This window comes from Scyliorhinus torazame, chromosome 5, assembly GCF_047496885.1.
Source record: "Scyliorhinus torazame isolate Kashiwa2021f chromosome 5, sScyTor2.1, whole genome shotgun sequence".
Lineage (NCBI taxonomy): Eukaryota > Metazoa > Chordata > Chondrichthyes > Carcharhiniformes > Scyliorhinidae > Scyliorhinus > Scyliorhinus torazame.
This window is the reverse complement of record NC_092711.1, coordinates 184,533,604-184,547,486: the sequence shown is the minus strand read 5'-3', so window position 1 is coordinate 184,547,486 and position 13,883 is coordinate 184,533,604. Positions and strand designations below refer to the sequence as shown.

Sequence of the window (13,883 nt, the reverse complement as noted above, 5' to 3'; positions counted from 1 at the left end):
AAGTACATTCATATTTAACATTGGTCTTTGTCAATTAGGGAAGGGTGGAATCCCACACGATAATGGATTAATTTAATCTGTTCTCATTGTAGAAATTGTATGATTTTTGAAGGCGATTGATCGTCGAATCAGTGTCTGAACGAGTATCACCTGTGCTTACCCTTTACTTTCCTGGTGGAGGTTTTTTCTGGTGTTGGTAACTCACTGTTTCCTACGACAGAGACATAATCCACCCCGCTGCCCCACTCCGCCGAGGTAACGTTAACTGTGCTCACGATGTGGGATTTGCTTCCAATCCACTGCGGATTACGTGTCTCGGCCCGTTCTATTCCGCTTCCATTCACTTGCCAGGACACGTTGACGTTTTCTAAATCGGGGTAAAGGATTTCACAAACAATAGTCGCTGTCTGTTGTGTCCAAATCTCTTCAAAGGAAGGATTCAGTATTTTTATGGAAATGTCTATCTCATGACAATCATCTGGAAAGAATAAGAAATGGCTATTTCAAGCGGCCATGGTTAAGAAAAGAATAACAATAACTGCAGCAAGCTCCAAGAGATAGAACATAGAACATAGAAAATACAGCACAGAACAGGCCCTTCGGCCCACGATGTTGTGCCGAACCTTTGTCCTAGATTAATCATAGATTATCATTGAATCTACAGTGCAGAAGGAGGCCATTCGGCCCCCTGAGTCTGCACCAGCTCTTGGAAAGAGCACCCTACCCAAACTCAACACCTCCACCCAACACCAAGGGCAATTTGGACATTAAGGGCAATTTATCATTGGCCAATTCACCTAACCCGCACATCTTTGGACTGTGGGAGGAAACCGGAGCACCCGGAGGAAACCCACGCAGACACGGGGAGGACGTGCAGACTCCACACAGACAATGACCCAAGCCGAAATCGAACCTGGGACCATGGATCTGTGAAGCAATTGTGCTATTCACAATGCTACCGTGCTGCCCTTAAGAACAAATAAATCTACACTATATAATTTTCCCGTAATCCATGTACCTATCCAACAGCTGCTTGAAGGTCACTAATGTTTCTGACTCAACTACTTCCACAGGCAGTGCATTCCATGCCCCCACTACTCTCTGGGTAAAGAACCTACCTCTGATATCCCTCCTATATCTTCCACCTTTCACCTTAAATTTATGTCCCCTTGTAATGGTGTGTTCCACCTGGGGAAAAAGTCTCTGACTGTCTACTCTATCTATTCCCCTGATCATCTTATAAACCTCTATCAAGTCGCCCCTCATCCTTCTCCGCTCTAATGAGAAAAGGCCTAGCACGCTCAACCTTTCCTCGTAAGACCTACTCTCCATTCCAGGCAACATCCTGGTAAATCTTCTTTGCACCTTTTCCAGAGCTTCCACATCCTTCCTAAAATGAGGCGACCAGAACTGTACACAGTACTCCAAATGTGGCCTTACCAAAGTTTTGTACAGCTGCATCATCACCTCACGGCTCTTAAATTCAATCCCTCTGTTAATGAACGCGAGCACACCATAGGCCTTCTTCACAGCTCTATCCACTTGAGTGGCAACTTTCAAAGATGTATGAACATAGACCCCAAGATCTCTCTGCTCCTCCACAATGCCAAGAACTCTACCGTTAACCCTGTATTCCGCATTCATATTTGTCCTTCCAAAATGGACAACCTCACACTTTTCAGGGTTAAACTCCATCTGCCATTTCTCAGCCCAGCTCTGCATCCTATCTATGTCTCTTTGCAGCCGACAACAGCCCTCCTTACTATCCACAACTCCACCAATCTTCGTATCGTCTGCAAATTTACTGACCCACCCTTCAACTCCCTCATCCAAGTCATTAATGAAAATCACAAACAGCAGAGGACCCAGAACTGATCCCTGCGGTACGCCACTGGTAACTGGGATCCAGGCTGAATATTTGCCATCCACCACCACTCTCTGACTTCTATCGGTTAGCCAGTTCGTTATCCAACTGGCCAAATTTCCCACTATCCCATGCCTCCTTACTTTGTGCAGAAGCCTACCATGGGGAACTTTATCAAATGCCTTACTAAAATCCATGTACACTACATCCACTGCTTTACCTTCATCCACATGCTTGGTCACCTCCTCAAAGAATTCAATAAGATTTGTAAGGCAAGACCTACCCCTCACAAATCCGTGCTGACTATCCCTAATCAAGCAGTGTCTTTCCAGATGCTCAGAAATCCTATCCTTCAGTACCCTTTCCATTACTTTGCCTACCACCGAAGTAAGACTAACTGGCCTGTAATTCCCAGGGTTATCCCTAGTTCCTTTTTTGAACAGGGGCACGACATTCGCCACTCTCCAATCCCCTGGTACCACCCCTGTTGACAGTGAGGACGAAAAGATAATTGCCAACGGCTCTGCAATTTCATCTCTTGCTTCCCATAGAATCCTTAGATATAACCCGTCAGGCCCGGGGGACTTGTCTATCCTCAAGTTTTTCAAAATGCCCAACACATCTTCCTTCCTAACAAGTATTTCCTCGAGCTTACCAATCTGTTTCACACTGTCCTCTCCAACAATATCGCCCCTCTCATTTGTAAATACAGAAGAAAAGTAGTCGTTCAAGACCTCTCCTATCTCTTCAGACTCAATACACAATCTCCCGCTACTGTCCTTGATCGGACCTGCCCTCGCTCTAGTCATTCTCATATTTCTCACATATGTGTAAAAGGCCTTGGGGTTTTCTTTGATCCTACCCGCCAAAGATTGTTCATGCCCTCTCTTAGCTCTCCTAATCCCTTTCTTCAGTTCCCTCCTGGCTATCTTGTATCCCTCCAATGCCCTGTCTGAACCTTGTTTCCTCAGCCTTACATAAGTCACCTTTTTCCTCTTAACAAGACATTCAACCTCTCTTGTCAACCATGGTTCCCTCACTCGACCATCTCTTCCCTGCCTGACAGGGACATACATATCAAGGACACGTAGCACCTGTTCCTTGAACAAGTTCCACATTTCACTTGTGTCCTTCCCTGCCAGCCTATGTTCCCAACTTATGCACTTCAATTCTTGTCTGACAACATCGTATTTACCCTTCCCCCAATTGTAAACCTTGCCCTGTTGCACGTACCTATCCCTCTCCATTACTAAAGTGAAAGTCACAGAATTGTGGTCACTATCTCCAAAATGCTCCCCCACTAACAAATCTATCACTTGCCCTGGTTCATTACCCAGTACTAAATCCAATATTGCCCCTCCTCTGGTTGGACAATCTACATACTGTGTTAGAAAAGCTTCCTGGACACACTGCACAAACACCACCCCATCCAAACTATTTGATCTAAAGAGTTTCCACTCAATATTTGGGAAGTTAAAGTCGCCCATGACTACCACCCTATGACTTCTGCACCTTTCCAAAATCTGTTTCCCAATCTGTTCCTCCACATCTCTGCTCCTATTGGGGGGCCTATAGAAAACTCCTAACAAGGTGACTGCTCCTTTCCTATTTCTGACTTCAACCCATACTACCTCAATAGGGTGATACTCCTCGAACTGCCTTTCTGCAGCTGTTATACTATCTCTAATTAATAATGCCACCCCCCACCTCTTTTACCACCCTCCCTAATCTTATTGAAACATCTATAACCAGGGACCTCCAACAACCATTTCTGCCCCTCTTCTATCCAAGTTTCCGTGATGGCCACCACATCGTAGTCCCAAGTACCGATCCATGCCTTAAGTTCACCCACCTTATTCCTGATGCTTCTTGCGTTGAAGTATACACACTTCAACCCATCTCCGTGCCTGCAAATACTCTCCTTTGTCAGTGTTCCCTTCCCCACTGCCTCATTACATGCTTTGGCGTCCTGAATATCGGCTACCTTAGTTGCTGGACTACAAATCCGGTTCCCATTCCCCTGCCAAATTAGTTTAAACCCTCCCGAAGAGTACTAGCAAACCTCCCTCCCAGGATATTGTTGCCCCTCTGGTTCCGATGCAACCCGTCCTGCTTGTACAGGTCCCACCTTCCCCAGAATGCGCTCCAATTATCCAAATACCTGAAGCCCTCCCTCCTACACCATTCCTGCAGCCACGTGTTCAACTGCACTCTCTCCCTATTCCTAGCCTCGCTATCACGTGGCACCGGCAACAAACCAGAGATGACAACTCTGTCTGTCCTGACTTTCAACTTCCAGCCTAACTCCAAAGTGAAAGAATTCTCCTTACTGTAACGGGTCTGGGTTTCCACAGCTTATTTTCGCTGAGTCAGGAAATGCCGTGCTCTCCTGATCCCCATGCTTTCGTTCCCATGGTTTCGTTAGACTACATTCTCAATAATTATTCCAGATGTTTATTCCATTCCTGAGGCATTCCTCTAGCATATTTATATTGGAGAGTACATTTCCACGTGGTGTAGATGCTCACTACTCAGACTGACTGATTCTAGAATTATGTTGTTGTCTCTTGGCCTGTTTGTGTCAGATTTTAATACTCTTAGTTTAAAGGATTCTTAAAGTCTCCGATGTATCATTCCAAATACCGATTTGAATGGCTCCGGCTATTCTGGGTAAAGTTACCCGCTGCAGACTTGGATTTCTTAGACTGAATTCAAGATTGAAATGTTTCCATTTCGGATAACATAAAAAGTAACTATTCATTTCACTAAATGGCCACAGTTTGAAGGTCGTGTCTTCATAAACCATTGTTTGCAGACTGTAAAGAAAGGAGGACTACACAATTACGAGCCGATACTTGGTCGACTGGAACGCGATATTGACCTTGGTAATCGTGGAAAATTTTGCTGCCAGAACAATACTTGATCAACATTAAGGGAAGTACTAGCAATCAGCAGGAAAATACTCCGCCATTAAAAATGATCATGGCTGATTGTGTATCTCACCAGCATACCCCATCCCTCTCCCTTGATATGTTTTGAGTCTAGAGATCTGTCTGCTTTCTGTTCAGATATATTCAGTTCGATTGCCTCCATAACCTTATGTGAAACAGAATTCCACTGGTTCACTACCATCTGAGTGAGCACATTTCTCCTCATCTCAGTCCTTATTAGCCTCGGTAATATCCTGAGGCTAACCATTCGTCTTAGATCTCCTGTACGGAGGAAACAACATTCCCACATCCAGTCTGTACAGTGTTGTCAGGATGGTATACGTTTCAATGAGATCACCTCTTATTCGTCTAAATTCCAATTAATACAGGCACAGTTGACCCAAACTCCTCGCATGCGACTGTCCTGCCAGATCAACAATTTCTGTTGAACATTCGCTGCACTCTCTGTAGGCAAGTATATAATTTGTTAGATAAGGAGACGAGAACTGCACACAAAACTCCGGATGTGGTCTCACCAAGGTCCTGTACAGCTGCAGTACGGCATCCTTGATGCTTTACTCAAATCCTCTTGCAATGAATGTCCACATAGCATTTGCCTCCGAAAATACATGCTGTTAGCTGCATGTTTCTTTTTCAGTATTTGGTGTACAGGGACTCTCAAGTCCCTTTCAACGGTAACAGCTCTCATCTATCATCATTTCAATAATATTCTGCCAAGTTATTTCTCCATCCACAATGGATAACTTCACATGTCTTCACATTATATTACATTTCCTTTGAAAATCTTTTTTTCTTGGATTTTCTCATATTTATAAATAGTTGTTTCTTATATACATTACATTTTTCTTGCCCGCGCTAATTTCCTATATTTTACAGAGAGGTTTGATTTTTCCTTCATTTAACTAACTGTATATACATTTTGTTGCCCTCTGGATCGGTATATCCCCCTCCCCCTCCCCCCTCTACCCGCCCCCCATTGGTTTCAAGTCCCGTCCTCTTCTCTTGTGGTTTTTCATTTACCTCCCCCGCCCCCCCCCCCCCCCACCCCCACCCCCCCCCCCCCACCCCGGGTTTGCGCAGTCCTTTGGTTCTTCATCTTTTTCTTCCTGGCTTCCTCGTCGTTTCTTACCTCGAACAAGTTTTGGAACAGGCCCACGAACTGCCCCAAGTATCCAGGAAGCCTTCCTCTGACCCTCGGATCGCGTACTTAATCTTCTCCAGGTGGAAAAATTCTGAGAGGTCAGCGAGCCAGTCTGCAACTTTGGGTCGTGCTGCCGATCGCCAGCCGAGCAGCATTCTCCGGCGTGCGATTCGGTAAGCAAAAGCAAGGGCGTTGACCCCCTTCCCCATGTGTAGCTCTGGCTGCTCCGACACCCTGAAGATTGGCACTATTAGGCATGGCTTCCCCCACCCCTACAGCTTTGGACATTGCCTCGGAGAAGGCTGTCCAGAACCCAGAAAGCTTGGGGCAAGCCCATAACATGTGGGTGTGGTTGGCCGGTCCCCGCTTCACCGCTCACATTTGTTCTCCACCTCCGGAAGAACCTGCTCATTCGGGTTCTGGTCAGGTGCGCTCTGTGCAACACTTTGAGCTGCATTAGGCTTAGCCTTGCGCAGGAGGAGGTGGAGTTGACCCTGCTCAGTTCTTGGCTCCAGAGTCCCCATTCTACCTCTGTTCCCAGTTCGTCCTCCAATTTTTTCTGGTCCCGTCCAGTGGTGTTCGAGCTCTGTCCAGTAGCTGTCCGTATATTTTCCCACATAGACCCCCTTCTCGCTGCTTGTGCCTATAAAGTCCTCTAGTAGTGGGCTTTCTAGGGCCCCGGGTTCCCCTACTATCTCTTTGCGGAGGAATTGCTTTATTTGGAGGTGTCTCAATTCCTGTCCTTTCGCTAGTTTCCACTTCCTCGTCAGTTCATCCAGTGTCGCCAGTCTGCGCCCTACGTAGAAGTCCCCGACCGTCAGTGTGCCCCCGTCCCACCTCCATCTTTTGAACGTGGTATCTAGCGTGGCTGGGGGGAATTTGTGATTGCCACAGATGGGGGCCATGGATGAATACTACACTTCCAATGCATTGGCGCAATCACGCAACTTGACAAAATATATTTGAAGCCTCTTAACATCCTCTTCACCACTCACATTCCAACCAAGTTACGTGTTGTCAACAAACTTGGAAATATTACATATAGCTCCTTTATCCAAATCATTGTTGTATAGTATGAATCGCTGGGGCACAGGCACTGATCTCTCTCACTCACTGCGTGCCACTTGGAAAAATACCGACTCTCTGTTTCTGCCTGCTAAATAATTCTCCATACATGCCAATATATTATTTTCCAAGCCATGCACTTTACTTCTGCACACGAAACTCCTAGCTGGGAATTCATAAAACGCTTCTGAAAATACAAATATCCCACATCCATTTGTTCACCCTTTCGGTTCACACTTTGTATACCCTCGAAAAGCACAAGTTGGTTTATCAAATATGATTTTCCTTGAATAAATCGATTTTGACCTTGTCTGATCCTGTTGATATTTTCCAATTGTACTGTTATTGCAAACCATATCAAAGTAAAATATGTCTTCAGTATGTGAACGTAAATGTTTGCTTTGACAATAGGAGTCAAACATTCGTTATCAATTACTTAAAGTCTATTGAAATTAACGTTGCCTGTCGTTGTTCTCTCTAAAGCATCAGGTCATATGCTGAAAATTAGATTAACCGCTTTTAAAATCTTCGAAAATGTCATGTATCCTTAATTCTGAGTGCTGCTACAATGGACGAAAGATAAATGTCAATTTCACACGTCCATACGTTTGTGAAGTAACCATGTGAGTAAATCTGTCGACTTCTCTCAAGTATTCCAATGCTACAAGGAGGAATGTTAATGAAACTGTTGCTCGTGTTGACTGAAATAAGTGTCTTTCCTTCCAGACTATCTGCTGAACATTTATTTGTCCATTTGCCTTCCTCATTTGACCGAATGATTTAATCCCCTTGTCCAGTACTGGATGTGAAGATGCTCTTGTAAACTGGCAGACCTGATTTAATGTCTTCCATTGCACGTCCTCTGACAGTAGTGGATGTAAAAATGTTTCTCTCGACCGGCAGACTGTTTATATCTCTACCGTTACGTTTTCTTTCAAGATGAGTCTTGCGAATATGCACCTGCGCACTTCCAGCGCTAAATCATCAGACGAGATTACCAAAAGCGTTCCATCGATCTGAAAATATCACCTTAAACTGATGTTTTTTTGTTGTTGCAAAATTGACATATTTATTACGTACCTTCGTCAGTAAAGCATAACATTTGGAGCTCAGGTAGCAATAAGGTTGTGACATGACTAATTAAAACAAAGTAGATCATCTCCCGATTGAACAAAAACATAGTTTCAACAATGAGACATTTAGAAGTAGCCAAAATCGGAAGTTTCCATGTATGAATAAGCTGAGTTTAAGGCTGAATGCCTCACGCCTGTATCCTTAATAAAATTCATTGCATAATCATTTCTTACATCTTTATGAAGCGGCACGAGGCGGTTAAAGGGACAAAACAAAATGCATGTTGATATTCCTACTGTGGAGCGGTTTCATTGCAGAAGAATAGCTTGTGTGTCAATTATTACTGATTCAACGCAAAGCTAGCATGAACACCGTATACTTTGGTGAAAGCGTCATTGCCCCATTCTTCCCTGTCCACAAAAGAAGAGCAAAGAGGGTTACTTCAACCTCGCCTCCTCAGAAAGGAATAGGAAGGGCGGCATGTGGCGCAGTGGTAGCACTGGGACTGCGGCGCTGAAAACCTTCGTTCGAATCCAGGCCCTAGATCACTGCTGATGTGGAGCTTTCACATTCTCCCCATGTCTGCGAGGGTTTCACCCCCACAACCCAAAGATGTGCAGGTTAGATGGATTGGCGACGCTAAATTGCCCCTTAATTGGGAAAAAAATAATTGTGTACACTAAATTTATTTTAAAAAAGAAAGTGAGAAGAAACAAAAGGGTTATCTGCACCATTTACAGTCAGATTCAGTGTGATATCTGCGAATCTCACCGTTGAGGCCAAGTCAAACTCCATTTGGGCTTCCTTACAATTCCCAATTCCGAAGCATGAGTTCTCAGAAATCTCAGAAATTCATGTTTTGAGTGCCTGTAACTGTGTCAATCTCGGAGCGGGATCCATAGGAAGTGAAAAAAAAGAAACTGCTGCAAAACCCAACATATCTATCAATATTTGTCGAGACAAAAAGAGAGTTAGCATTTCGTGTCCAATTTCAGTTATGTCTTTTGTCGTGACGAATAAGAATCACTTTGGATTCGAAACGTTAACTCTGTTGTATAAAGAACAAAGAAGAACAAAGAAAATTTATAGCACAGGAATAGGCCCTTCGGCCCTCCCAGCCTGCGCCGACCCAGATTCTTTATCGAAACCAGTCGCCTATTTTCCAAGCATCTACTTCCCTCTGTTCCCCGCCCGTTCATATATCTGTCCAGATGCATCTTCCATGGTGCTATCGTGCCCGCCTCTACCGCCTCCGCTGGCAAAGCGTTCCAGGCACCCATCACCCTAGCGTAAAAAACTTTCCACGCACATTTCCTTTAAACTTTCCGCCTCTCACCTTGAAATCGTGACCCCTTGTAATTGACACCCCCACTCTTGGAAAAAGCTGGTTGCTATCCACCCTGTCCATACCTCTCATAATTTTGAAGACCTCAATCAGGTCCCCCCTCAACCTCCGTCTTTCCAACGAAAGCAAACCTAATCCATTAAACCTTTCTTCATAGCTAGCACCCTCCATACCAGGCAACATCCTGGTGAACCTCCTTTGTACCCTCTCTAACCCATCCACATCCTTCTGGTAATGTGGCGACCAGAACTGCACGCAATATTCCATATGTGGCCGAACCAAAGTCCTATACAACTGTAACATGACCTGCCGACTCTTGTACTCAATACCCCGTCCAATGAAGGCAAGCATGCTGTATGCCTTCTTGACCACCTATCGACCTGCGTTGCCACTTTCAGGGTACAATGAACCTGAACTCCCAGATCTCTCTGGACATCAATTTTCCCCAGGACTCTTCCACTGACCGTATAGTCCGCTCTTGAATTAGATCTTCCAAAATGCATCACCTCGCATTTGCCTGGATTGAACTCCATCTGCCATTTCTCTGCTCAATTCTCAAATCTATCTATATTTTGCCGTATTCTCTGACAGTCCTCCTCGCTATCCGCAACTCCACCAATCTTAGAATCCTCTGCTCACTTGCGAATCAGACCACCTATACCTTCGTCCAGATCATTTATGTATATCACAAATAACAGTGGTCCGAGCACGGATCCCTGTGGAACACCACTAGTCACCTTTCTCCATTTTGAGACACTCCCTTCCACCACTACTCTCTGTCTCCTGGTGCCCAGCCAGTTCTTTATCCGTCTAGCTAGTACACCCTGAACCCCATACGACTTCACTTTGTCCATCAATCTGCCATGGGAAACTTTATCAAACGCCTTCCTGAAGTCCATGTATATGACATCTACCGCCCTTCCCTCATCAAGTAACTTTGTCACTTCCTCAAAGAATTCTATTAGGTTTGTAAGACATGACCTTCCCTGCACAAAACCATGCTGCCTATCATTGATAAGTCTATATTCTTCCAAATGTGAATAGATCCTATCCTTCAGTATCTTCTCCAACAGTTTGCCTACCACTGACGTCAAGATCACAGGTATATAATTCCCTGGATTATCCCTGCTACCCTTCTTAAATAAAGAGACAACATTAGCAATTCTCCAGTCCTCCAGGACCTCACCCGTGCTCAAGGATGCTGCAAAGATATCTGTTAAGGCCCCAGCTATTTCGTCCCTCGCTTCAATCAGTAACCTGGGATAGATCCCATCCGGACTTGGGGACTTGTCCATCTTAATGCCTTTAAGAATACCCAAAACGTCCCCCTTCCTTATGCCGACTTGACCTAGAGTATTTAAACATCCATCCCTAGCCTCAACATCCGTCATGTACCTCTCCTTGGTGAATACAGGTGCAAAGTACTCATTAAGAATCTCACCCATTTCCTCTGACTCCACGCATAAATTCCTTCTTTTGTCTTTGAGTGGGCCAATCCTTTCTCTAGTTTCACTCTTGCTCCTTATATACGAATAAAAGGCTTTGGGATTTTCTTGAAGCCTGTTAGCCTAAGACATTTCATGACCCATTTTAGCCTTCTTCATTGCGCGTTTGAGATTTGTCCTACTTTTCCGAAATTCCTCCAAAGCTTCATCAGTTTTAAATCGCCTAGATCTTATGTATGCTTCCTTGTTCATTTTAGCTAGTCTCACAATTCCACCCGTCATCCATGGTTCCCTAATCTTGCCATGTCTATCCCTCATTTTCACAGGGACTTGTCTGTCCTGCACTCGAATCAACATTTCCTTAAAAGACTACCACATTTCAAATTTTGGATTTACCCTTAAACAGCTGCTCCCAATCCACATTCCCTAGCTCTTGCCAAATTTTGTTATACTTGGCCTTTCCCCAATTTAGCAGTCTTCCTTTAGGACCACTCTCGTCTTTGTCCATGAGTATTCTAAAACTTGCGGAATTGTGATCACTATTCCCAAAGTAATCACCGACTGAAACCTCAACCACCTGGCAGGGATCTTTCCCCAATGCCAGATCCAGTATGGCCCCTTCCCGAGTTGGAATATTTACATACTGCTCTAAAAGAAACCTCTCCTGGATGCTCCTCCCAAATTCTGCTCCATCTACGCCTCCAACATGACATGAGTCCCATTCAATGTTGGGGAAGTTAAAATCTCCCATCTCGACCATCCTATTGCTCATACATTTTTCTATAATCTGTCTACATATTTGTACCTCTATTTCACGCTCGCTTTTGGGAGACCTGTAGTAAGGTCCCAACAATGTTACTGCACCCTTCCTATTTCTTAACTCTACCCATATTGCCTGTGATCGAATCCTCGATCGTGCCCTCCTTAACCACAGCTGTGATATATCTCTGACCAGTAAGGCAACTCCTCCACCTATTTTACCTCCCTCTCTATCCCTCCTGAAGCATCTATGCCATCTATACAGGTAAACTTACCTTCCCGACGGACCCCTGGCCACTCCCCCGCCGAAAATAACGGCGGGTGTCTTGCTCAGGTACACGTTCTGGATGCAGTGACCGCAATGCACTGACGCAAATTTTGCCTGCAGCAACCAATCAGCAGCTCCGCTCTACTGCCCTCTGCTGGATGCTTGCCTTCACTTGAACACGGAAGGTGTCTTGCTCAGGTACACGTTCTGGATGCAGTGACCGCAATGCACTGATGCAAGTTTTCCCCGCAACAGCCAATCAGCAGCTCCGCTCTACTGCCCTCTGCTGTATCTCTCCACAGAAGCTGCCAAGGAGTCTCAATGTTCACACAATTGTGGGTTTTTGCTTCAAATGTCCAGAAGCTGCAGTGTTTTCGTTTATTGCAGTACTTTCTATCTTGCATATTCGCACTATCTCGCAGCTGTATGTATATTGCCGCTCTCTTCCGGCACCTCAGAATGCTTCATTCAGCAAATTGTTGTACTGAGCATTTCAGACAAGTTCCATTTCCTCATGATCAGAATGATGCGTGAGGGGCAGCACGGTGATGCAGCGGCTAGCACTGCTGCCTCAAGGCGCCAGGGCCCGGGTACGAATCCGGCCCCAGGTCACTGTCATTGAGGAGTTCGCAGAATCTCCCATGCATGGGTCCGACACTGACAACCCAAAAATTCGTGCTGGGTAGATGGATTAGCCACGTTGAATTGCCCCATTATTGGAATAAAAGAATTGGTTATAAGAATTGGAGCGGGTCCAGCGGAGATTCAGATGATCCGATGAATCCCAGGAACGGTAGGCCTAACATACGATGAACGTCTGAGGATCCTGGGATTATATTCATTGGAGTCTAGGAGGTTGAGTGGAGATCTAATAGAAACTTACAAGATAATGAATGGCTTAGATAGGGTGGATGTAGGGAAGTTGTTTCCATTAGCAGGGGAGACTAGGACCCGGGGGCACAGCCTTAGAATAAAAGGGAGTCACTTTAGAACAGAGATGAGGAGAAATTTCTTCAGCCAGAGAGTGGTGGGTCAGTGGAATTCATTGCCACAGAGGGCGGTGGAGGCCGGGAAGTTGAGTGTCTTTAAGACAGAAGTTGATAAATTCTTGATTCTCGAGGAATTAAGGGCTATGGAGAGAGAGCGGGTAAATGGAGTTGAAATCAGCCATGATTGAATGGTGGAGTGGATTCGATGGGCCGAATGGCCTTACTTCCGCTCCTATGACTTATGGTTACTCTAAATTTCACAAAAGAAATGAGCACGTGTTCAATAACCATTGGATTTGACGGAATTATAAGCGTTTTATGTTTCATGTATGGAGGAATACGCAGGCCGATTATAAAGCCGTGAATGCCACCAGGTGATAGCAATGATCTTGCAGCAAACCGAATCCAATAGAAATACCATAATAAATTGGAACATCTGGTGGCCCCCGGTACTGAGTTATTATTATAGTTTTGCGTAAATATCAAAATTTGTTTGAAACCAAGTAATCATAAATGATTCGAATAAGCATACCAACGTATTTTTTGAACTAAAATACATTATTGGCTCAACCCCGCATGCCGTTGTTTAACTGCGCCTATGACATATTACAATGGCTGAAGAGAAACTTTTACTTATTTAAATACACAAATTTACTCACATTCAACAAATGCTTCTCTTAATACCTGTTTACTTTTTAAAATGTTTTGTTGCTTTTTGGTTTTCGGCAGACACTCCATGTTATGAGAGACTTAAACAGCAATATGTTCATTGATATGACCAACGCGCACTGTCTCCTGCTCATGGATTATAGAGCCGCCTGTGTACAACTACTTCGTTTTAAATTTAAATCTGTCTCTCAAACGCCCAGTAATCGTAATTACAAGTTAGACAAAACTTATCATATATTTTGCACATCATTGTGTGCACCTATTTTGTTTCAGCGCACGGGTTGAGTATTAATCATTTTTACTGGTCTGGGTT

General features: G+C 44.6%; 1 gene segment (V, D, J or C); it reads right to left on the bottom strand.

The window, feature by feature from the left end:
- The window catches only part of LOC140418081 (Ig heavy chain C region-like), a 94,771-nt gene that overhangs the window by 52,118 nt on the left and 28,770 nt on the right, over positions 1-13,883 (bottom strand).